Below are 19976 nucleotides of genomic sequence, written 5' to 3' on the forward strand. Positions count from 1 at the left end.
ACATGGAGTATACACAGTACATACACTATACACAGTACATACACTATACACAGTACATGGCGTATACACTGTACATGGAGTATACACTATACACAGTACTTGGAGTATACACAGTATATACACTATACACAGTACATGGAGTATACACAGTATATACACTATACACAGTACATGGAGTATACACAGTACATACACTGTACACAGTACATGGAGTATACACAGTACATACACTGTACACAGTACATGGAGTATACACAGTATATACACTATACACAGTACATGGAGTATACACAGTATATACACTATACACAGTCCATACACTATACACAGTACATGGAATATACACAGTACATACACTATACACAGTACATGGAGTATACACAGTATATACACTATACACAGTACATGGAGTATACACAGTATATACACTATACACAGTACATGGAGTATACACAGTCCATTCACTATACACAGTACATGGAGTATACACAGTATATACACTATACACAGTACATGGAGTATACACAGAATATACACTATACACAGTACATGGAGTATACACAGTACATACACTATACACAGTATAAGGAATATGCATAGTACATACACTATAGACAGTACATGGAGTATACACAGTATATACACTATACACAGTACATGGAGTATACACAGTACATACACTATACACAGTACATGGAATATACACAGTACATACACTATACACAGTACATGGAGTATACACAGTATAAGGAATATGCATAGTACATACACTATAGACAGTACATGGAGTATACACAGTATATACACTATACACAGTACATGGAGTATACACAGTACATGGAATATACACAGTACATACACTATACACAGTACATAGAGTATATACACAGTACATACACTATACACAGTACATGGAGTATACACAGTACATACACTATACACAGTACATGGAGTATACACAGTACATGGAGTATACACAGTACATACACTATACACAGTACATGGAATACACACAGTACATACACTATACACAGTACATGGAATATACACAGTACATACACAGTACATGGAATATACACAGTACATACACAGTACATGGAATATACACAGTACATACACAGTACATGGAGTATACACAGTATATACAGTATACACAGTACATAGAGTATACACAGTACATGGAATATACACAGTATATGGAACATACACAGTACATGGAGTATACACAGTACATACACTATACACAGTACATGGAGTATACACAGTACATACACTATACACAGTACATGGAGTATACACAGTACATGGAGTATACACAGTACATACACTATACACAGTACATGGAATATACACAGTATATGGAACATACACAGTACATGGAGTATACACAGTACATACACTATACACAGTACATGGAGTATACACAGTACATGGAGTATACACAGTACATACACTATACACAGTACATGGAATATACACAGTACATACACAGTACATGGAATATACACAGTACATACACAGTACATGGAGTATACACAGTATATACACTATACACAGTACATAGAGTATACACAGTACATGGAATATACACAGTACATGGAGTATATACAGTATACACTGTACATGGAGTATACACTGTACATTGAGTATAAACAGTACATGGAGTATACACAGTACATACACTATACACAGTACATGGACTATACACAGTATATACACTATACACAGTACATGGAGTATACACAGTACATGGAGTATATACACTATACACAGTATATGGAGTATACACAGTATATACACTATACACAGTACATGGAGTATACACAGTACATGGAGTATACACAGTATATACACTATACACAGGACATGGAGTATACACAGTATATACACTATACACAGTACATAGAGTATACACAGTACATGGAATATACACAGTATATGGAACATACACAGTACATGGAGTATACACAGTACATACACTATACACAGTACATGGAGTATACACAGTATAAGGAATATGCATAGTACATCTTTGTAATATACACACTTCACGCACGATGTGATAAGCCTACACGTCACACTGTCTCGCAAGTGATGAAAAGTTAAACTACCAACGTTACGTGTTGTACATCCGAGGCTGTCTCACGACATAGCCCCGCCCTCGTTTTGCTTCCAGGCCGTGCCCTCCCTGGCTCTGCACCAATAAGAACGCTCGCCTCTTATCTCGGTCAGCCCGGCTTTCCTCTGATTGGCTGAGAAGTCCGGCGGCAGATTTTCAGCCTATAGCTAAGAAAAGGTGTGCGCAGCCGCCAGAGGATACAAGAGATACCGGGCGAGTGACTGCGTCGCTGAGTCCTAGACTGGAAACTGTAATTACGGGTTATGATGGCGCGGACAGCGCTGGAGGACGCGATGTGCAGGTGAGCCCTGTATACTCCGTGCGTCACTGCTGAAACAAGACTGGGGACCGCTGCACTGTCCGTCACTGATCACCTGGTTCCGGGCGCAGCAGTAGTGTGCATCACTCCTCACCGCTGCGCTCCGGCCGGCACAGCCCAGGTGCCGTGCGGTGAGCTCGCCCTGCCAAGTGTCGCCCAGCAGTTGGCTCTGATCAGTGAGGCGCAGAGCCCCGGGGAGGAGATGCGGCTGCTGTCACCGCTCGGAGTGCGGGCAGGACAGGCGTGCACGGATGCTGCATGTGCCGGCAGAGCTATCGGTAGCCCCATCCTCTGTGTGCGGACACTGGTGCCCGGGAGGGCTTGTTGGGTGTCTGCATGTCGCCCATGTGTACCGATTCCCGCACTGCCATCAGGACTACAGAGATGGCTCCTGCTTCCGAATTACATCAGGCCTGGTTTTCAAAGTAAAAATGTAGCAGCATGGCTACTGTTAATAGTAGGAGTAAATGTAATGATTCGTCCAGAAGCATTGACCCCCCCCCAGATAGAGCCCTCAAGCGTGTTCCCCAAATATGACGGTCAGGTGCATGCAAAGTGTGACCTGGTGGTGATGAGACACCTGCATCACACTTGCTGTACTCTCTTCAGCGGACATGTGTCCCAGCCATGCAGTGGTCAGGCACACGATCAGTCACCATAGCATGACTGTCCCTGCACAAATAACAGGCATCTCATTGTGAGGGCAGCTACCTTGTTGGGGGATGGGTGTCTTCCTCTGGATACACTGCATTGTGGACTTTTTTCACAAGTGTGGCTCCAACAGCTCATTACAAGTCCTATATAGCTCAATTGATCTTGACGTTTCCCAATAATGCACGACACTGATGCTGCTATTTCCATGTATTAAACGCCAAAAGCTAGCAATCAGTAATTTTTTGAAGTCAAGTGCTTTACCCCTATGGGTGGGTACCACCAAATGTGCGATCTGGAAATGAAAAGGTTAAAGCTGCTTACAAGCCCCATAGATAGACCCTTATGCAGGTTGTGGTATTCTTTAACACTATCATTTCCAGCGTGTGGAAGGAACCATGCCAAGTAACAAATCCTCCAGCCTTAGCTCCTCTGGCTGTGCCCCTCATTGCCCCCTTACATAGTCGCTGCATGACACAATGTTTCTAGTGTTTTTCTTGCAAAGCTTTTGTGCTTCACACAAGACACATTATGTCCTTATGTCATTATCTGCTCAATGAGGAGACTTCCTTGCTGTAGTGAAGCAATGTTCACATGTTCAGTAGTTAGTTCTGTCTTCAGATCACTTTTGTGATTACAAAAACTGAAACAAAATGATCCAGATTCAGCATCCATTCATTTGCAAAGCGATACCGCTGCAATCTGTTTATCTGTTTTAGACACACTGCTCTCTATGGAACAGTCTCTTATGTCGCCTGTTATGTTACCTGTCACCTTCCAGGCCACTAGAGGTGTCTGTGCCCAAATGGATCTGTTACAAACTCAACCAAAAACTGAAGTGTGTGTAATATATACAGTATATATGTATGTATACAGTGTCTGAGAACGGGCAATTGGTCAGTAAGCCCTGTTTCACACATTCATTTTTTGTGTCCGCCAAATGAATCCGTTTCCGTTTTTTGCTGCTAACAGATGCTAATGGATCCGTTTGGATCCGGTTTTTTTACGGATCCGCGGTAGCCGCTAATGCAAGTCTATGGGGAAAAAAACGGATCCGCCAAAAACATGGCAGATCCGTTTTTTTAACAGAAAATGACGGATTTGGACGGATTTAAAAAAACGGAAGTGTGATCCAGGCCTAATAGGTTTTGTGACATCTGCTGCCAGACAATTCCTATATGTCTAGGTTTCAGTCATGTTTGTCTTTTGTAACCATACATGATCTGAAATGGACAGCAGAGTTTATACCTTGGATTTTGTTTTCCATAAGGCTGCGTGCACACGCTGCGGATTCTTCCGTGTGCATCCGCAAGTAAAGTGACCTGCGGATTGGCCAGTGGTTTTCCCCTGCAGTTTGACACCTGGACAATGGAATAGGTGTCAAACCGCAGCAGAATCCGCAGAAAGAATTGACATGCTGCGGATTTCAAACCGCAGCTTTTCCGCACAGAAAAAAACGCAGCATGTGCACTGCGGATTTGAAAACCCATAGGATAACATTATACTGTTCACTGTCTGCAGAACTGCTGCGGATCCGCAGCAGAATCCACAGCGTGTGCACATACCCTAAGCCTTTCTTGTCTGCACAAATGTGGAGTGATGGATTACGGTACACACAGATGAGCAAAAAAACAACCCACTGACAGGTGCAGTAAATATCTGGCATTGGTCAATGTGATGGAATCAGGAAAAATGGATAAGGATCAGTGTTTCAAAGTGATCAAACTGCTGCTAGATGAGTCAGATCTCCTTGTGGGGTATTCCCATATGGAATAATTAGGATCTAGCAAAATTGTTCTAGGGAGGACCTCCAGTGTACTGGTGGATGGGGTTATGGGTGTCAAAGGCTCATTGATGCTTTTAGGAAGTAAAATCATCAGCCTGCACCACTCAAGAGAGCTGTTCTAGCATGAATATCTTAAAAGGCTATTGTCTATAAGTGTGAGAACACATTATGCATTGCAACGTGCTGCAGATAGAGCTGTAAAGCCACAGATCAGAGTAGTAAGTGCCTCAAATAGGCACATAAGCATCAGAACTGTCTGGACCATGAAGCAAAATGTTTCCCTGATTTTCTGTGAAATCATGTGGGTGACTAGTTTTGTGTGCATTGCTTACATTGAAATCTAGGGCATCGGGTTTTTAAGCGTTGATACCGGCAAAAACGCTTACAAGAAGCATCCCATTCATTGTAATGAATTCTGCACTTTTTGTGCATATTGATGCGTTTTTTTCCGCGAAAAAAATGCATCGTGGTAAAATGCGGCATGCTAATTAATTTTGCGGAAAAATTCGCATTTCTAGCTATTTTCTATGAGATTGGGGATGCACGGGAAAAAAAACGCATTAAAAAACGCGCGGTTTCTGGGAAGGAGTCCGGTTTTCTGTCAGGAATTTTCTGCATACGTATGCACATACCTTTAAGGTTGAAAGTTGATATAAGTCCATCATTTTGAACCTACAGCCTAACATGGCGGTTTAAAGACTATTTCAGAAACGTTCATTACTGTTTTTAGAGCCACTTACAGAAGAAAAATTAACCTTTTATTGCAAAACAAAAACTAGTAAAAAAAAAAAAAAAAGCAATAGATTGACAAGTTTTAGATTTTTTTCATCAATCTTTAGTGTAAAGTTTGTTCACATGTTGCATTTTTGCCATGTTTTTTACGGAGAAAAAAAGAAAAAAAAAGTTTACCGTCCCAGCAAAGTGAATGAGACTTCTAAAATTTCATGCAGTTGCTGCTTGCTTTTTCCTTGCAGATTTGAACTTGCACAGCAAGCTTTCAAATCTGCAGCATGTCAATTCTGTCAGCATTTTTCACCGGTTCAAATGAATCTAGATAGAACACAAGTAAAAAAAAAAAAAAAAAAAAAGGGGGGGGGGGCCATAAAAGATGTTTGCATTTTACGCAGACTTTGTACTGCCAGCATTCTTGCTTTTGCAGTAGAAAAATCTGCTGTAAGTACTAAGTGTGCACATGGCCTTAGGTGACATGCCACAACCGTATTTCCATAGAACAAACGGACTGCAAATGGACCAGTCTCAAATATGGCTGTTAAGATTACCTTTTTTTTTTCTTTTTGTCTGTGTGAAAGAAAAAAAAACAATGAAGCATGCACTAGCCTCTTCCAGATATCAGATGAAACTCACGCATTCAAATCTATGGGCATGAAATGCAAAAGGAGGGGTGCACTACTGTCATATCTCAATCGCCAGTGGAGTGCAATACCTAGCCCGTAAGCAGAGAAGCAAAAAAAAAAAGGGAGAAAAAGACTAGGCTAATGATGGTATGCACATCCCAATTGGGATGTGCATACCATCATTAGCTTAGTCTTTTTCTCCCTTTTTTTTTTTTTTTTTTTGCTTCAAATCTATGGGCGTGATAAAGCATGGATCAACCAAACGGCATCCAATTTTTAGATACATTGCCATTGTTTACATAGGAAACTGTATTTGGTCCTGTATAAGAACGGTGGCCATACAGTTGAAAATTGGAAATATCATATATATTTATACGCTTGTGTGTAAGTAGCCTTAAAGCAAAAGAAAGCAGAATTTTATGTAGGGAGTCAAATCAATCACAATGTCAGGTGGACTGCATTAAAGGGAATCTGTCACCTCCTTGGACATATATACCGTAACCTATTAATATGGGTATACAGGAGATAGAAATGTTAAAGTAGTCTTACCTGTATGCCTTAAAATCTGTGGTCTTGTTGAGAAATGGTCTTTTATTCTTCCAGGCTCTGAGGTGTGTGGTGCCTGGAAGAGTTCTCTGCCTCCAGTCTTCATTTGTGAACCACCCTCTCCCATCCGTGTCACGGTGCCCTGTGTGTTGTCAACTCATTTTCTGGTCTGCCTCTGGTTTCTGGTGAGGGAGCTGGTTGTGCTGACAGAGGAGTTGAGTTCTCTTTCCGGGCTCCCTCTGGTGGTGGCAGGAGGTAGTGAAGCTGATCTAATTAACAGAGACCTGCCACCTGATAATGAGGAAGAGGATTGGACATCTGGAGTCTCAGACTGGATTTAAGACAGCCGACTCCCTATTCCCATGCTGGTGTGTTTTTTTTTTTTTTTTTTTTTTCCTGCCTCCTGAGGTCTTAGGGTGTGTGCACACGCTGCGGATTTTGCTGCGGTTCCGGCCGCTGCGGACCCGCAGCAGTTTTTGCTGTGGTGTACAGTACCATGATTCCCTATGGAAATCAAAAACTGCAATGCAGACGGTGCGGAATTTTCCGCGTGGATTATCTGCGGTTTTCAATCCACAGAAAGAATTGAATGAAAAATGAAATGAAAAACCGCAGAGCAATCTGCAGGTAAAACCGCAGGTATTTTGACCTGCGGATTTTACAAAATCCGCGCCGATGAATCCTCACCTAATCCGCAGCGTGTGCACACAGCCTAAGTTTCCAGCTCAGTTCCTGCCTTCTCAAGCTAAGTTGTCTTTGCTAATGTTCACATTTGATTTGGTTTGGTCTATTCAGTTTTTTGTGTGGTCAGCCGCAGGGCTGTGGAGTCGGTAAGCCAAACCTGCGACTCCGACTCCTCAATTTCCCTTACACCGACTCCAACTCCGACTCCACGACTCCGACTCCCACACATATTGCTTATATTTAAGTGAAAAATGTATTGTAGTACAATGTGAACCTCAGACATTTAATCATTTTTATGATCCAATAATCAAGATATTTAGATAGAAAAGAATATATATTGGTGTACTACCCGGTTTTCATTCTTTTTGGTACAGATACGATATGGATAGACAGATATGGATAAATGGATAGATAGAGCAGATTTCTAATCTGCTTTTGCTATTGAAAACATTATCTATGAGCTCAAAAACCTTTCAGGTGATGCAGTTTTTTAAAAAGATGATCTGCTTTTGCAGCTGAAAAACGTATCCTCAAAAAACACAGGAAAAACGCTGTGTGTGAATGTAGCCTTAGATCAGGAATATAACAGCCATTTATAGGACATTTCATAACTTTCCCAAACTCCTATGAAAAAATATTCAGCACATCCTGCATTGAATTACTGTACCCAATTTATTATATATTTTAGGAGTCGGTCCATTTTATACCGACTCCGACTCCACCAAAATGAGCACCGACTCCACAGCCTTGGTCAGCTGCTGAATTTCCACTGTCACAGTATGTGCCAGTTTGCTTTTTGTCCCTTATTTGATTGGCCTCTTTTTGATCTGTTCTCAGAGTATGCCAGAGTGCTGATATAGTGGGAAAAGTCTAGTGACTTCAGGGTATTTTTTGCTATCAGAAGTGTTGGACATTTTTGCAGGGTTTTTTGGCGTGATTGCAGACAGTATCTTTCCTTTCCTGTCCTTTCTAGTTAGTGTGGGCCCCATCGTTTGCTCAGCCTATTTTCCTACCTGTGTTCGTGTTTTCATCTTGTCTCACCATCAATACATGTGTGGGGGCTGTCTATTCCTTTGGGGTCTGCTCTGGGACAGTTTTAGATTTCCCCTTTTCTTGCTTTATGCTTATTTAGTCCTCCGGCTGTGACGAGGCGTCTAGAATCATCGTAGGTACGCTTCACGGAGCGCTGTTAGTTGTGTGGTTAGGATCAGGGGTCTGCAATCTGCGTAGTTACCAACCTCTCTGGTTTTCTGTGACTTGGCTTGGTCTTGTTTTCCTCCTCGGTGACCCATTCATAACACCTGTGACTTGTATTGGTGGCCCTGGAATCCTGCGCCGTATAGTAGCGCAATTATATGCACCTTATGTGCCCTTCTATGTGCATTGTCTTCAGCCTTCTCCTGAGCAGGCATCGGCGAGTCACTGATGCTTCCGTTAGTGACCTCCAGCGTACGCGGCGAAAAGTTGCTCACCCAACCATGCATACAAGGGTGACAGGAACCATACACTTTGATACCCCTAACTATGCAGGGAGGAAGGAAGTGGGGAGAGCGTCTTATCGCCGTGCAGAAGAATGCTGAAGCCAAAGCTCATAGAAGGGGGGGGTTAATAGGTACTGTATAATGGCGTTATTAAAGGGTGCAGGCGTGGGATTCCGGGTACCACCATTAGGTGTCACAGGGCCCTGTGGCGCTGATGGGAGGGGGGTGGAGGCAGAGATTTGTTCCAGGCACCGCACGCCCCGTAGCATGGAAGAAATAGCATAAAGAAATAAGACAATTTCTCAACAAGACTGCAGATATGAGGCATACAGGTAGGACTAGTGTAACACTTCTATCACCTGTATGCCCATAGTAATAGGTTCTATATGTTCCAGGTGCTGACAGATTCCCTTTTTATTATTATTATTATTATTATTATTATTATTATTATTATTATTCATTTATATAGCTCCATTAATTCCATGGTGCTGTACATGAGAAGGGGGGGTTACATACAAAGTTATAGATGTCGTTAACAGTAAACAAATTTACGATGACAGACTGGTACAGAGGGGAGAGGACCCTGTCCTTGCGGACTTACAATCTACGGAATAGTGGGGAAGAGACAGAAGGTTGGGGGTGCAGCAGCTCTGGTGGTGATGAGGCGGTGGTGAGGTGGCAGAATGGTCATTGCAGGCTGTAAGCTTTCCTGAAAAAATGGGTTTTCAGGTTCCGTTTTAAGGATCCGAGGGTGGTGGATAATCGGACGTGTTGAGGCATGGCATTCCAGAGGATAGGGGATATTCGGGAGAAATCTTGGAGGCGGTTGTGTGAGGAACGAATAAGTGTGGAGGAGAGTAGGAGGTCTTGGGAGGATCGAAGATTACATGAGGGAAGATATTGGGAGATTAGTTCAGAGATATAGGGAGGGGAAAGGTTGTGGATGGCTTTGTAGGTCAGTGATAGTAGTTTGAACTGGATTCGTTGGGGAATTGGGAGCCAATGGAGGGATTTGCAGAGGGGGGAGACAGGGGAGTAGCGAGGAGAGGTGGATTAGTCGGGCAGCAGAATTGAGGACAGACTGGAGTGGTGCAAGAGTTAGCAGGGAGGCCACAGAGGAGAGTGTTGCAGTAGTCAAGGCGGAGATGATGAGGGCATGTACAAGAGTTTTAGTAGATTGAGGACTGAGGAAGGGACGGATTCTGGAAATATTTTGGAGTTGGAGGCGACAGGATGTGGCAAGAGATTGGACGTGTGGTTTGAAGGACAGGGCAGAGTCGAGAGTTACTCCGAGGCAGCAGATTTCAGGTGCGGGAGAGAGCGTGATGCCATTTACCATAATAGATAGATCGGGTAGGGAAGATACGTGAGATGGAGGAAAGATAATGAGTTCAGTTTTGTCTACGTTGAGTTTTAGGAAGCGAAACGTGAAAAAGGAGGATATGGCTAACACACTCTGGGATTCTGGACAGCAGAGAGGTGACATCTGGGACAGAGAGGTAGATCTGAGTGTCATCTGCATACAGGTGGTACTGGAAGCCATGGGACTTTGAGTTGTCCTAGGCCAAGAGTATAGATGGGAAAAAAGTAGGGGCCCCAGGACAGAGCCTTGGGGGACTCCAACAGAGAGGGGGCGGGATGAGGAGGTAGTGTGGGAGAGGGAAACGCTGAATGTGCGGTCAGAAAGGTATGAGGCAATCTAGGACAGGGCAAGGTCTTTGATGCCAAGGGAAGAAAGAATCTGTAGCAGTAGTCAACTGTGTCAAAGGCAGAGGAAAGGTCAAGAAGGAGGAGGATGGAGACCTGTCTGTTAGCTTTGGCTGTGAGTAAGTCATTTAGTAATTTTGGTCAGGGCAGTTTCAGTGGAGTGGTGGGAGCGGAAGCCAGATTGCAGGATGTCAAGGAGGGGGTAGATGAGAGGTGGGAGGAAAGTTGAGCATGGACATAGTGGCATTGTGGTGTCTGGCAGGGTGTTGGTCATTTTGCCTCATTATGTATTTTTCAGTAATTATGGAATCTGCAACAGAGCTAGAACTTGAACTCGAAGCCTTGTGACAATATGAAGCCCATATCTGAGAACTTTGTAGAATAGTCAATCATATGTAAGAGGGGGACTGGAGATGGGGTCCCAACTGTGGGGAAAAATGTTACCTCTATAAATGAAGTGGTACGGGAACAACATGAGGAAAAAAATTCCTGCATCCGCAAAAGGTACAGAAATTACAACATGACTTTTAATAGCGACAATAAAAATATCTAAGATCAAAAATAAGATAAGAGGGGGAATAACGAAGAATACAGGTCCAGGACTAAGGGTACCGTTACACTTAGCGATGCACCAGCGATCCTGACCTCGATATGACCCGGTCAGGATCGCTGGTGCATCACTAAGTGGTCGCTAGTGAGCTGCCACACAGGCAGATCTCATCAGCGACATAGCAGGGGTCGCTACTTGCCTGTCAGACAAGGCGATCCTGACGTCCTCCCACCCGCGTCGCTCGTCGCCACAGCAGGAAGCCCAGCAGGACGTGGCCGACGAGAAACGGCCCAGGATGTTCTCGCGCCATCAGCGATAATCAGCGGGGGAGCCGGTCGGAGGCAAGTATCACACATAGCGATATCGCTGCTGCGTCACAAAACTAGTGACATTATAGCGATATTGCTAGCGATATCGCTTAGTGTAACGGGCCCTTAAGGCTAGGTTCACATAACGTTTTAGCAGCCTGTTAACTGTATAGCATAACGCGATCGCGTTGTGCTATACCCACTAGCGCAGATGAATCATCTGTGCTAGCACAGATGATTCATCTGCACTAGTGGTGACTGAGCCTCAGATGCTGCAGGCCGCGTCCGAGGCTCCATCAGCGAATGACTGCACATCGTGAACGCGTGCCGCTTTACGGCATGCGTCGCGATGCGCCCGTCAATGGGGCTCAATGGAGGCGTTAACGGACTGCCTAAAACGCAGTATGACCCCGGCCTAAGGGCTTGTGAGCCTGAAACACGTAGACCTGTTTTCCCCCACTTTTTTTATTTTATTTTTGATCTTGGATATTTTGAATATCGCTATTAAAAGTCATGTTTTAGGCTAAGTGCACACGTACCGGAACTCTCGCGGAAATTACCGCGAGAATTACGGAATTCCAGTCCGCGGGAAAATCGCATTTTAAATTCCCGCGATTTTCCCGCGGAAAAACTAGCATTTTGCAAGCGTATTTAGCTTGCAGAATGCTAGCGTTTTCCAAACGATCTGTAGCATCGCTTGGAGAACTGATTGACAGGTTGGTCACACTCATCAAACATAGTGTTTGACGAGTGTGACCAACTTTTTACTACTGAGGCCGCCTATGCGATGTCTCGCGGTAATTCGCGATGATGTCGCGCGAATGACCGCGAGACTTCGCGATCCCGTGAGAACGGACGCCATCGCGGGCATTTTCGCAAAGGACTACTGGGAACGGGAGTGTGAAGAGAAGCGGGAAGACTGCGCGGGACGTCGGAGGGTGAGAATAACAATATTTTTTATTTTTAAATTCTATTTTTTACAGGGATATGGTACCCAAAGCCCGGAGGACAGTCTCCTCTCCTCCGGACCGTGGGTACCATCCGCAAATGTTCTGCTTACTTTCCGCATGGTGTGCACAGCCACATGCGGGAAGTAAGCGGAACAATGCATTCCTATGGGTGCGGGATCGCCGCGATTCCGCAAATTAATGAGCATGCTGCGGTTTTTACCGCGAAGCGATTCCGCTGCGGTAAAAACCGCAGCATTAGCACAGCACTGCGGAATCCCATAGGAATGCATGGGATGCTTATTTTTCGCGTTTATGCGGCAAAATCGCGCGGTTAAAACCGCCGCGGAAACGCGAAAAAAAACGCCACGTGTGAACTCAGCCTTACCATTTACAGATGCTGGAATTTCTTTCCTCATGCAGAATAGTCAATAAATCTAACAGATGTCATGTTGGAGTGAAAAGATACTAAAGCAATTCTTATTTTATCATCATTACTAGTATTCTCTATATAATACTAAGGATAAGTTCAACATCTATGGCGTCTACGCAGGAAGCACATGGTATTTATGGGCTTCCCTGCTGCAAAACTGGATCCATTAGTGATCAGCTGCTAACTGTGTCAATGACATCCCACTGCCCTCCGATCCTATGGGTGGCATTAATCTGAGCCTTTCCTGTATCACTGGACATAGTTCCTTTAATGCACTTGACCGCCCACAGGATTCCTAAGATTGTAAAATAAGTTTTGCAGAATATTTTCTCACAAATATATAATGTAGTAATCTGCTCATTGTCAAATACTGTACTTGCAGATTATATGGAATTTTCAAAACTATGGGTTCCCTTTTTAAATTCGCTTCTCAATCGCATTAACCCTTCTAAGGTTGGGTTGGCACTTTGGGTTCTGGGGTGAGAGGGGAAACAATGTCAAGAATTGTGCCAACACTAGAATAATAATAATGTTATTTCTATAGCGCCGACATATTCTGCAGCACTTTACACTAGCAGTTTACTAAAAATTGGTGCTGATGGTATATCCACAGTACTGTATGTGATGTGGCTGTTGGTTTATACCTATATATGGTACGATGTGTTGTGGTCGATGTATATGGTACTGTACGTCATGTAGCTGATGGTATATACCTATAGACACAGTACAGTGGCATGTAAACGTTTGGACATCTCTGGTCAAAATTACTGTTGTGAACAGTTAAGCAAGTTGGACATGAAATGATCTCTAAAGAGCTTAGTTATTATTTATTTATATAGCGCCATTAATTTCATGGTGCTGTACATGGGAAGGGGGGGTTACATACAAAGTTATAGATATCAGTTAAAGATAGTTAAAACTGACACATTGCCTTGCCTTTTGTATTTTAGAGGTGTGTGTGTGTGTTTGTGTGTGTGTGTGTGTGTGTATATATATATATATATATATATATATATATATATATATATATATATATATATATATATAATTTATTTTTTTTTTTTTTCATTTTAATAAGGAAAATGAGAACCGTTGGAGATTTGTGTGCTTCGATAAGTTTTACCGAGGCGTGATACCTTAATTAGCCTGTTAGGGTTATGGCTTGTTCACCATCATTGTTAGGAAAGGTCAGGTGATGCAAATTTCCCAGCTTTATAAAAACCCAGCCTCCTCTAACCTTGTGCTAGAACCAGCAGCCATGGGTTCTTCTAAGCAGCTGCCTATCATTCTGAAAATGGTGAAGGCCCACAACGCAGGAAAAAGTTATAAGAAGATAGCAAAGTGATTTCAAGTTGCCCTTTCAACAGTTTGAAATGTAATTAATAAATGGCAGTTAACAGGAAGAGAGGAGGTCCAGATAAGGTCTGGAAAACCAAGCAAAATTTGTGAGAGCTGCTGAAAGAATTACTAGAGCGGTAAATCAGAATGAACACACACACACACACACACACACACACACACACACACACACACACACACACCTTGACTGTAATAGACCTTTTAGAAAGATTTAGTAGACTCTGGAGTTGTGGTACATTGTTTTACTGTTTAGAGACACCTGCACAGATATATGGCCTTCATGCAAGAGGCATCAGAAGAAAACCTCCCCTGGGTCTTCACCATATAATTCTTTGCTGGAAGTATGCAAAAGAACATGTAAACAAGCTTGATGCATTTTGGAAACAAGTCCTGTGGACTGATGAGGTTACAATAGAACTTTGGCCACAATGATCAAGGTATGTGTTGAGGGGAAAAAAGGGCACAGAATTTCAGGAAAATATCTTGCCACGCATTAACATGGGGGTGGATCAATCATGCCTTGGGGTTATGTTGCAGCCAATGGCACAGGGAACATTTCATGGGTAGAAGGACGAATGGATTCAACAAATTCTTGATGCAAACATAACATCTGTAAAAAGGTCAAGATGAAAAGAGGATGGCGTCTACAAATGGAAAATGAACCTAAACACACGTCAATCCACAATAGACTACCTCAAAAGGTGCAAGATGAAGGTTTTACAACGGCCCTCACAGTCCCCTGATGGGAACATCATTGAAAATCTGTGGCTAGACCTCAAAATAGCCGTGCTTGCAAGACAACCCAGGAATCTCACAGATCTGAAGAAATTCCCAAGGAAAACCGGATGAAAACCCATAAGTCCCATAAGATATTCACACCTGCAGGGAAAGGAGCCGCTCACTCTACAATGCCAGTAACTTTGAGCAGGGGCCCACACGTTTCCATAGTGCTGTGGCTGGTGGGGACATGTCTGTGTGGAGTCCTTAGGCTGAGTTCACACGTGGCTTTTTTTCGCGTTTTCGTTGTGGTTTTAACTGCGAAAAATAAGCATCCCATGCATTTCTATGGGATCCCGCAATGCTGTGTTAATGTTGCAGTTTTTACCACGGCGGAATCGCTTCGCGGTAAACGCAGCATGCTCAATAATTTTGCGGAATCGCGGCGATCCCGCACCCATAGGGATGCATTGTTCTGCTTATTTTCCGCATGTGGCTGTGCACAACATGTAAAAAGTAAGCAGAACATTTGCGGATGTTACCCACGGTCCGGAGGAGAGGAGACTGTTCTCCGGGCTTTGGGTACCATATCCCTGTAAAAAATAGAATTTAAAATAAAAAATTTTGTTATTCTCACCTTCCGTTGCCCCACGCAGCCTTCCTGCCTCTCTCCACGCTCCCGGTCCCAGTAATCCTTTGCGAGCGATGACGTCCGTTCTCACAGGATCGTAAAGTCTCACGGTAATTCGCGCGACGTCATTGCGAATAACTGTGAGACGTCACGATCCCGCGAGAACAGATGTCATCGCGGTCATTCGCGCAAAGGCTTACTGGGACCGGGAGCGTGGAGAGAGGAGGGAAGGTGAGAATAACAATATTTTTTACATTCTATCTTTTACTACTGATGCCGCATAGGCGGCCTCAATAGTAAAAAGTTGGTCATACTCATCAATCTGTCAATCAGTTCTCCAAGCGATGCTACAGATCGCTTGGAAAACGCTAGCATTCTGCAAGATAATTACGCTTGCAAAATGCTTGTTTTTCCGCGGGAATTTAAAATGCGATTTTCCCTCGGAATGGAATCCGGAATTTCCGGGAGAGTTCCGTTACATGTGAACCCAGCCTTATAGTCCACAGCACCGCAGATGAGCAGCGCCCCTTGTGGCTGCAGCAGGCATCTGCGTCCATTCTCACTATCGCTGGATGGTGTGTGATGCAGCCGCTAGGGGCGCCCCAGCACCAGTTGTGCACTTTCCCTGCAGAGGCGCGGATCCTCCTGCCATACAGTGTACCTCCGTGTGCCTGCCATGACGGCTCCCTCTTCTACCGTATACCAATTGCTCTCTGCTCGGGCCTCCCCCACCTTGTCATTGCGGTTAGGGAGGGTAAACGCGTCTCAGCCGCCGCTGCGGAGTGTAGGGCGCTTGGGACTGGCACTGTCTGACTGGTAACGAGCCGAGGTTACCCCGGTCACGTCAGGTTACGACGACTTGGAGAGATCCGGCAAGGAAGAGGTGCGGGGCGGAGAGTTGGCGCCTAAAGACACGTGACCAGTCCGCACGAGTGCAGGCGTGAGCCGCCCGTCCTGCAGAGACAACAGCCGAGGAGGGGGCAATGTATGTAAACAGTGCTACGCGTCGTGCTGGGCGGGGCTTGGCCTCAGGCTGGGGCAGAGGGGGGGCCGGCTCCCAGCGGCGACGCTCTGTTAGCTATTGGCTGGGCGCACATCACTCACACAGGCTGACCAGTGATGGGAGAGGGGCGGACCTAGCTGACGTCACAATGGTTAGCGAGACCCGAGCAGAGTAGACACACAATTCCCGTGACAGACGAGCGCGGAGAGGACCGGGCACTGACTGCTCTGCACTCTGCTCCTCATTACCGGCAAACTAGCGTTATCCTGGCAGTGCGGTGCTCACCGTTCCTGTGGGGAGGGCGGCCATGACTCCCGGGCTGTAATGTAAGTGGAGCCGGCTTTGTGTGTTGGGCAATGTCTGCCTTCGGCCGTCACAATAGTTCTTTATGAGCAAAAAGTCAGCCTGTAAGCCGCTGCGCCGAGACCCCGGATATCACCGTGACCCCAGCGTCAGGACACCGGCCTGCAGCCTGAGGACTAGCACCAGTGTCCCCAGGAGAAACCACCGCGACGTGCCGGTCTCTGTCACCGCTGACACGGCGGGAGGGCGCGGAGAAGGGAATATGAGCGGACACTGTGTGAGGTGACCGAGTACCATAGAGCCGGTCCAAGTCCCTGGTCTGATGGAGGGGGGGGGGTGCGCACGAGTCCCTGGTCTGATGGAAGGGGGGGGGGCGCGCAAGAGTCCCTGGTCTGATGGAAGGGGGGGGGGCGCGCAAGAGTCCCTGGTCTGATGGAAGGGGGGGGGCGCGCAAGAGTCCCTGGTCTGATGGAAGGGGGGGGGGGCGCGCAAGAGTCCCTGGTCTGATGGAAGGGGGGGGGGGGGGGGAGTCCCTGGTCTGATGGAAGGGGGGGGGGCGCACGAGTCCCCGGTCTGATGGAAGGAGGGGGGGGTGCGCACGAGTCCCTGGTCTGATGGAAGGAGGGGGGGGGGCGCGCACGAGTCCCTGGTCTGATGGAAGGAGGGGGGGGGCGCACGAGTCCCTGGTCTGATGGAAGGGGGGGGGGGTCTCTGGTCTGATGGAAGGGCGGGGGGGCGCACGAGTCTGGTCTGATGGAAGGGGGGGGGGGCGCACGAGTCCCTGGTCTGATGGAAGGGGGGGGGGGGGCGCACGGGTTCCTGGCCTGATGGGTCTTTGGGGGGGGGCGCACGAGTCCCTGGTCTGATGGGTCCCCTGACCTCTGTTGTATAAACTTATGATGTGGTGGTTGTATTAGCAGGTCAATGTAGATTCAAATCTGTACGTAGTGGTAGTGGACGCCTTGTGCCCCACTCCTGTGTACATGCCCTGGGAACGCTATGTACCCCCTCCTGTGTACATGCCTTGGAGTCGCTGTGTGTGCCCCCCTCCTGTGTACATGCCCTGGAGGCGCTGTGTGCCCCCCTCCTGTGTACATGCCCTGGAGGCGCTGTGTGTGCCCCCCTCCTGTGTACATGCCCTGGAGGCGCTGTGTGTGCCCCCCTCCTGTGTACATGCCCTGGAGGCGCTGTGTGTGCCCCCCTCCTGTGTACATGCCCTGGAGGCGCTGTGTGTGCCCCCCTCCTGTGTACATGCCTTGGAGGCGCTGTGTGTGTGCCCCCCTCCTGTGTACATGCCTTGGAGGCGCTGTGTGTGTGCCCCCCTCCTGTGTACATGCCTTGGAGGCGCTGTGTGTGTGCCCCCCTCCTGTGTACATGCCTTGGAGGCGCTGTGTGTGTGCCCCCCTCCTGTGTACATGCCTTGGAGGCGCTGTGTGTGTGCCCCCCTCCTGTGTACATGCCTTGGAGGCGCTGTGTGTGTGCCCCCCTCCTGTGTACATGCCTTGGAGGCGCTGTGTGTGTGCCCCCCTCCTGTGTACATGCCTTGGAGGCGCTGTGTGTGTGCCCCCCTCCTGTGTACATGCCTTGGAGGCGCTGTGTGTGTGCCCCCCTCCTGTGTACATGCCTTGGAGGCGCTGTGTGTGTGCCCCCCTCCTGTGTACATGCCTTGGAGGCGCTGTGTGTGTGCCCCCCTCCTGTGTACATGCCTTGGAGGCGCTGTGTGTGTGCCCCCCTCCTGTGTACATGCCTTGGAGGCGCTGTGTGTGTGCCCCCCTCCTGTGTACATGCCTTGGAGGCGCTGTGTGTGTGCCCCCCTCCTGTGTACATGCCTTGGAGGCGCTGTGTGTGTGCCCCCCTCCTGTGTACATGCCTTGGAGGCGCTGTGTGTGTGCCCCCCTCCTGTGTACATGCCTTGGAGGCGCTGTGTGTGTGCCCCCCTCCTGTGTACATGCCTTGGAGGCGCTGTGTGTGTGCCCCCCTCCTGTGTACATGCCTTGGAGGCGCTGTGTGTGTGCCCCCCTCCTGTGTACATGCCTTGGAGGCGCTGTGTGTGTGCCCCCCTCCTGTGTACATGCCTTGGAGGCGCTGTGTGTGCCCCCCCCCCCCCCCTGTGTACATGCCCCGGAGGCGCTGCATGTGTGTGTGTGTGTGCCCCCCTCCTGTGTACATGCCCTGGAGTGGCTGTTTCCACCCCCCCCCTCCTGTGTACATGCCCCGGAGGCGCTGTGTGTGCCCCCCTCCTGTGTACATGCCCCGGAGGCGCTGTGTGTGCCCCCCTCCTGTGTACATGCCCCGGAGGCGCTGCATGTGTGTGTGTGCCCCCCTCCTGTGTACATGCCCTGGAGTGGCTGTTTCCACCCCCCCCCCCCTCCTGTGTACATGCCCCGGAGGCGCTGTATGTGCCCCCCTCCTGTGTACATATGTGCACAGTACATGTCAGACTGATGTTGATACAAGGGAGCCTTGTGTGTTTGTAGATCAGTGGAATGGTGAAATCTCCCCCCAGAGAAATGAGAAGTGAGCTCGTCCACCATAATACAAGCCTATTGTGACGCACTTACTACGAGCTTCGCTCGGTGCCAGACTCTCCAGACTTGCTGTGCTCAGCACTTTCTCCAGAGAACAATAGGCCGGGCCTGCACAGATCACTGCACGGCGGTGTCTGCCCGGGAACCGGACTACTAATGACGATCTTAAAGATACAGGCACCAGGTTTTGCTTTAACTCCAGGCTGCTACGTGGCGATGACTTCCCCTGCTCCGGTCATCTTACTGTGCCCGACAACTGTTGTGTTCAGTAATGATATTTACTGGTTGGCATGAAGATCTGGGATGGGATTTCCTGAGTTGTCAGGCGGAATAGTCAGCATAAAGTCCACACGGAGAGGGGTTAGTGATCTTCAGTAAGGATACATGCTGTCACTGTCCTCAGATGTCCCCACAGCTGGTTACCACACTGGTATATGGCAGTATTAGGCTATGTTCACATGTTGCAGTTTTTGCTGCGCTTTTCATACTGATAGTTACTGCCTGTTAAACACTAAAGTGACATTCTGCCTTTTTAAAAACCACAGTAGT

The 19976-nt window shown here is 47.0% G+C and overlaps 1 protein-coding gene across 2 annotated transcripts in view; it reads left to right on the plus strand.

Annotated features, from left to right (window-relative positions):
* The first annotated feature begins 2238 nt into the window (after positions 1–2238).
* The window catches only part of BCL2L11 (BCL2 like 11), a 37568-nt gene continuing 19830 nt past the window's right edge, over positions 2239–19976 (plus strand). Inside the window, exon 1 of one of the 2 annotated variants that reach the window (XM_073557724.1) lies at positions 2239–2420. The gene's annotated coding sequence lies outside the window, so the exon portion shown is untranslated. Of the gene's footprint in view, positions 2421–16707; positions 16923–19976 lie in introns of those variants that run through there. The other variant, XM_073557723.1, reaches the window with a different exon arrangement.

The sequence above is a fragment of the Dendrobates tinctorius genome, unplaced genomic scaffold, assembly GCF_039654945.1.
Source record: "Dendrobates tinctorius isolate UK_male_01 unplaced genomic scaffold, ASM3965494v1 ptg000250l, whole genome shotgun sequence".
In the NCBI taxonomy this organism is placed as follows: Eukaryota; Metazoa; Chordata; class Amphibia; order Anura; family Dendrobatidae; genus Dendrobates; species Dendrobates tinctorius.